The sequence below is a fragment of the Sorex fumeus genome, unplaced genomic scaffold, assembly GCF_029834395.1.
Source record: "Sorex fumeus unplaced genomic scaffold, SorFum_2.1 ptg000003l, whole genome shotgun sequence".
NCBI classification, from domain to species: Eukaryota; Metazoa; Chordata; class Mammalia; order Eulipotyphla; family Soricidae; genus Sorex; species Sorex fumeus.
In genome coordinates, this window is record NW_026606060.1 from 35,370,320 (window position 1) to 35,376,687 (window position 6,368).

Genomic DNA, 6,368 nt, shown 5'->3' on the forward strand with positions numbered 1-6,368 from the left:
AAAGTGATTTTGGAAAGAGAGGAAAAAAAAACATTAGTAACACCCAAAATTGGTTGGGAAACTGTTCAAGTATTCACCAATTTTCTTCATAAAATTAAAAAAGGGAGAATGTAAGTGGAATATGTATATCTATAATCTTGCAAGATAAACAAAAGGAATTAGTTTTATTTGAATATTAAAGGAAAGAAACCACCAAATCTTGAAAACTTGGGAGCTCTCAGATTAGTTATATTGGGTTTTAAAAAATGCTTAAGATTGACCATTTTATATCATGCTTGTTGGTGGGTTGCAACCCTGTGCCCCTCTACCCCAGGTGGGACTCGAACCCACAATCCCTGGCTTAGGAGGCCAGTGCCTTATCCATTAGGCCACTGGGGCAACTACATATTCCTCAGGATAATATTTTTAAAATATCCTCTTGATCACTTGATCACTTGACATTCCGTTACTCATCGATTTGCTGGAGCGGGATCTAATAACGTCTCCATTCATCCTTGTCGCATGCTAGTGTAGCCCAGTGGCATCTGCTCACTCCAGGAACATGAAGAGCCTCAAACTGATTGTTTAGGGTCTTGACAAAGTCTGACCATCTGGTAGGTTGGCGATCATGCGATCTTTTGACGTCCTGTGAAATCCAGTCAGTAACGACTCTAGTCCATATGTCATCCCCAAATCACATTACGTATCCGGCCCATATGATTTTTGACGCCTTGGCATATGAGACAGCGTCCCTGATCTTCAATCATTGATGGAGGTCAGAACTCCAGATTCCTTCTCTCACTTGAGTGAAGTGAGATACTCCAGGCATAGCTCTTTCTATTCCCTTTGGGAGACCCAAATAGCATTCTCATCCTATTTTTGTAGGGCCTAGGTCTCTCAGGCATATGATAAAGCACTCCACTACCTCCACTACCCAGCCGCCTCCAAGCTACTTTCTGGATGCTTGGGCCAAAATTCACACATGAGTGAAGCCCCACAGAACCAAGTAAGCAGAACTTTGTGTCTTTGGACACCAGGCTCAACAGGACCTGGAAACAGAGATCCTCTGCCTGCTCCCACCAATCTCTGGTGACCCAGGTATCAAACCCAGAAGCCCCATCCTGCTGTTACCAGATAAATTGGCCAACCTCCACTACCTCCACTACCTCCACCACCCAGCTGCCGTGGCCGCGCAACACATCATAAGACTCTTAATACCCATCTTCCAAGATTACTGCACCATATTTGATGGGGTTCAAATATGGTTTAAACCATGGGAACACCTGCAAGGGTGATTAGAGGCCACCCTAAAAGCTTCTATCCTTCTCGGAGAGCCCGGCAAGCTACTCAGAGTATCCCGTCCACACGGCAGAGCCTGGCAAGCTATCTGTGGCATATTCAATATGTCAAAAGCAGTAATAATAACGCGTCTCATTCCCCTGACCCTGAAAGAGCCCCCAATATGGCAGGGTTAAGAAGAGTGAGGAAGGAGAGGCTGATAAAATATCAAGGCCAAACAAGGCTGCCAAAACAAAGAAGGATAAAAATGACTGTCTGTACTTTCAATGCACGTACACCTGTATCGAATGCATCCATCGAGGACCTGATGGTGCAAGCGCAAAAGATCAAGTATGGCATCATTGGTCTGATCGAGACGAGAAGGCATCAACCACATCACACCATTTTAGACACTGGAGAAGAACTGTTTCTTGGAACATGCGACAAAAATATCCCCAGTCTAAAGAAATTCTATTAAAAATATTTTATATAACATTTTAATTGCCTTGCATGCGGCTGACTTGGCCAACCCAGGTTTGATTCCTCCTCTTCTCTCGGAGAGCCTGGCAAGCTACTGAGACTATCTCACCCACATGGCAAAGCCAGGCAAGCTACCCGTGACGTATTCAATATGCCAAACACAGTAACAAGTGTCACAATGGAGATGTTACTGGGCCCGCTTGAGCAAATCGATGAACCATGGGAGAACAGTGACAGTGACAGTGAACATTTTAATTATGCCATGTGCAATGCACCGGAGTTAAATTTTATTCAGATATAGAAAATTACTATTTGAATAAGAGCTTAAACTCTTATTGGAGGTTATTTGAGAAAATTGGAGTTTGCTTGATGGATAAATAATAAAGGATTTTGTGTGTGTTTATGTGTGTGTATGTGTGTATGTGTGTGAAGCAAGACAGTTTTTACTAAACCTTATTTAGACAGAAGTGAGGGGAGAGAAAGGGTACGTGTGTGTTCAAGATAAAATGTAGGTTTTTTGAGAGCAAGCAAAGAAACATAAAGCCAAACAGGTAAGATACTTATTCAAGGGAGAATAGGGACTGGCAAGCAAGCCAATTAAAGGGAATTATGATGAAAAAATAATCTGACTTTGTAGTCAGTCATAACAATGAGTTTCTGAAATTCTCCTATTGATGCAGTGACTAATTTTTTCTTAGTCACTGTTTTGTTACTCAAAATTCTCTCCAGATTAAAAACTAAAAAGCTACTCTCAGTCGCAGTGATTCAGAAAGAAGAAATCCACAATTCACATACATCTACAGCTTTAAACATTTTCACCTCCTTGAATTTAAAAATAAATACATTTTTGGGAAGATTGATTTTTTTTGTCTCAAAGTGTCATCAAGCTGAAAGTCATCCTATTCCCACCGGCCTCATTTTAGATGTAGGAGGATGAGGGTTTAAAAGATAATATCCCTTGGGCAGAGTTATACTTAATCTTCATGGAAAAGTATCTCTTGTGTTAGTGAGCAGTCCAGTTCCAGAGATGAGAAGGTGAATTTGGATATAAATTGTGGCTGACACTGTGTACCCCACATTAGTGTATATACCATGAGCCAGGGGTCTTAAAGAGAAACATAAATTGGTGCCAGAGGCCTGGCGCCAGGCACAGACAGGGCCTGGCTCTCTGTCATGACCCATGTTGCACTGTCAAAGTGATTTCTAGATGTTGTAACCTATTGCCAGTATCCCTGCCCTGAGATATACAGCCGGTATTGAATAAACTTGTTGTTAATTTGTCTTTTTTTGCTTTCTTGTTCTCTTATTTTTCTGACCTCTCTTTCTTCATTTCACCTCATCAGTAGTTAAGAAACTATCTGTCTCTTGAGAAGTCTTCATGAGGGGCCATGATTGAGAGAGAAGACCAAGCACACAGTGGCAGGAACTTTGTACATATCAGAAATAGAATTTTATAAAGAAGATTTTGAGAAAGAAAACTTTGGAGGTGAAAGTTTTCTTCAAAGAATGTTTGACAAAAATGACAGTCTGGAAAAGAACAGTTCTAGAAAAGAAAATATCATTGAAATAGTGAAAGAGAATCAGGGTGAGAGGGAAAAGTGGTCAGGAGAGTTAGGAAGAGATAATAGAAAAATGAAGAGGTCAGAAAGGAATGCACAAGGCAGATGCCTATGAAAGAAGCAAATGCTTCAGTTCTATTTCAGGTTTGCCTTTTGTCATCTGTCTTTATGCTTTCCCTACACCTGAATTTTTCTGTCATTTAAACACCCTTCAAAATAGAGTCACCCCAAAAATAATTCACTACCTATAAAGATATAGTATGAAGCTCCTAGCACTGTAGCACTGTCATCCCGTTGTTCATCAATTTGCTCGAGCGGGCGCCAGTAACATCTCCATTATGAGACTTGTTACTTTTTTTTTTTGGCATATCAAATACACCATGGGGAGCTTGCCAGGCTCTGCTGAGCAAGCAGGATACTCTCAGTAGCTTGCCAGGCTCTCTGAGAGGGATGGAGAAATCGAACCTGGGCCGGCCACGTGCAAGGCAAATGCCCTACCCACTGTGCTATTGCTCTAGCTCATGAAGTTCCTAACCAGATTAAATTATTAGATTCTAAAAACCACTTTCTTTTTTCTTTTTTTCTTATCCAGCCTTCAAAAACAAAAGGAAAAGAAATTCAGATCATTTTCCTGAAATCATTATTTTAAAATAATGTATATATACATGTTCTTCTCTGTTGCTCTGAAAGCCTTACATGGCAGTGGACCAAAGTGCATTAGAGTAATCGTGGGGAGTACTAGCAAGGAAACTTACAGTAAAGGAAATGAGACAGTTTCTGCTTCCCATGGATCCCACAAGTCTCAGTTACCAAAGTCATGATCAGCATTATTTTTTCTTTTGTAGGATGTGCTGTACACAATCAATTTCAATTTAGTCAAAAATTGAATTTTTTTTGCCTCATATGTTATCTAAACCTTTTTAATTTAATACCCAGATGAGTAGGATTTTAAAATTTGAAGTCCTCTCACTGTGCAATTGATACTGATCCTAAAAAGGTTATAGTGTGTATCAGATAAAACACAGAAAATCCTGATGTAAGAGAGTTCAAATATCAGAATGTTTAAAACTAGAAAATTCTTGGTTTTAACTTCTCTGTAATAAGAGGTTATATGTCATGGAAATTATGCCCCTTTATTAGCATAGATGGAAACTAGCTAACCAAATTCTGATACTTGGAACACATAAAATCATTGGATAGTTACATTATAAAAAGACCAAACATTCAGTGATTCTCAGGAATAGCACTTATTTGAAAATCCTACCAGATATTTTTAAAACTTGTGCTCTTTCAAAAGCTTCCAGTTCTTAGTGCCTGTGAAGGGTTAACATGTTATGTACATATTTTTAGGAAAATTAACCCACCTCTGCCAAGTTAAATATTTAATAACCTCCCAAACAATCATAATAGCTTCAGAAGTAAACTTATAACACATAAAATAAAAATAACCTTTTGAAAAAACATGAATAGCAAGGCAGACATTAAAATGTATTTTGATGGACATTTAATAATTTATCTTAAAAGACATATGAAAATACTTTTTATAGTTCTCCCTTATCTGTGGCTTTACTTTTCTTCATAGTGAATGAAAATATTGAATAGAATAAAATGATATTGTTAAAATTTTTAATGCAGCATTTTGTTGTAATTGTTCTCTTACTATTTGTGATTGCTATTTCTTACTGTGTCTTATTTGTAAATTAAAAAATTTTATAGGCATGTCTTTATAGGAAAAAGGGGGGGATATAGATTTTGGTATAAACATCCACTGGGGGATGTTGGAATGTCTCCTCTCTATTAAAAAATACCTTGGAGTACTTTCTAAAAATTAGCCCATATTTTTGAGTTGTTAGTTTGCTTATGGTGGAGAAGAATGGTATAATATTGATAGACCTCTTGTCTTCTTTTCATATTTACTGTACACAAATTAGCATGTGAACTCTGTCTTGGTTTTTCTATAAACTCTGATATTCCCTTTAAAAGTTTTTTGTCTCCTTTTACTTAGGTCACTGCTATTGGTTATTTTAGGTATTAGCTTGACTGTGTCGTCGACTATGTAGGTTACTGGTTAAACATTAGTTTGGATGTGTCTGTGGAATGTTTCTGGATGAGATGAACATTTAGATCCACTGATGGAGTACAGCAGACGGTCTGCTTCGATGTGGATGAAACTTGTTCAATCTGTTGAAGCCCTAAAAAACACAAAAGTTTGAGTAAGGGACAATTTGCGTTCTCTAACTGTCTTTGTGTGGGACATTACTTTTCTTTTGCTGTTGATGCAGGAGCAGCAAGTCTCTGTTATGGTTGATGATTCCCGTGTTCTTTGGTACTTAACAATTACTTCACAGTCTAAAACAAATAGAAACGTTTACTAAAAGAAGACAAAGAGAAATCTTCTGCATAGAATGATGTATCAGAAAGAGAAATGTCACAGATGACTGGTATTAGAGATTACAGAGGAACAAAGAGAAGGCTTTTTTTTCTATATTGCAGCTAATAGGACTGTCTCATGGTGACTTGACAATTCACATCTGTTTATTTTTTCTTTCTCTCTTTTTTTTTCTTTTTCTGTGAGAGGGTGGATTTTATAGTTTATGACGCTCCGAGCTAAGACTTAGGGAATGTTCCTAACATCCTGTTAGTTTACAATAAGGTCCTGGGCAGTAAATTACTTTACTGGTTTTAGCAGCATCCTCAAGAATCTGTGGACTCCACCGGTATTTCTGAAGATAAGAACGGGATGTGAGTTACCCATAAGACTGGAATTTGTGATGGTGGTGAGTTAAGATGGAACTTCCCCTGTCAATTGGCAAGAGAAGAACTAAGGATTTTTGTTGCCAATTGGCAAGGGAGGATTTCTCTGTCACTCTTCCAGTGACTTTAACTGGAGTTTGCATCATCAGTTCTGGTTCTTTGGCCTTCAGAATCAGAGGTAGAGATTTACCATCAGTTCTGCCTCTTTTTTTGCAGACTGCAAACCTTAGGACTTCTCAACCTTCACAGTACAGCAGCCAGTTCTGTACTGCAAATCTCTTTGTATGTATGTGCTGATATATGGTCTAGGTTATATTT

The 6,368-nt window shown here is 38.4% G+C and overlaps 1 non-coding gene across 1 annotated transcript; it reads right to left on the reverse strand.

The window, feature by feature from the left end:
* Positions 1-305: 305 nt before the first annotated feature.
* Positions 306-378, reverse strand: TRNAR-CCU (transfer RNA arginine (anticodon CCU)). Its single transcript has one exon. It is a non-coding gene; the product is annotated as a tRNA-Arg (tRNA).
* Positions 379-6,368: the final 5,990 nt, after the last annotated feature.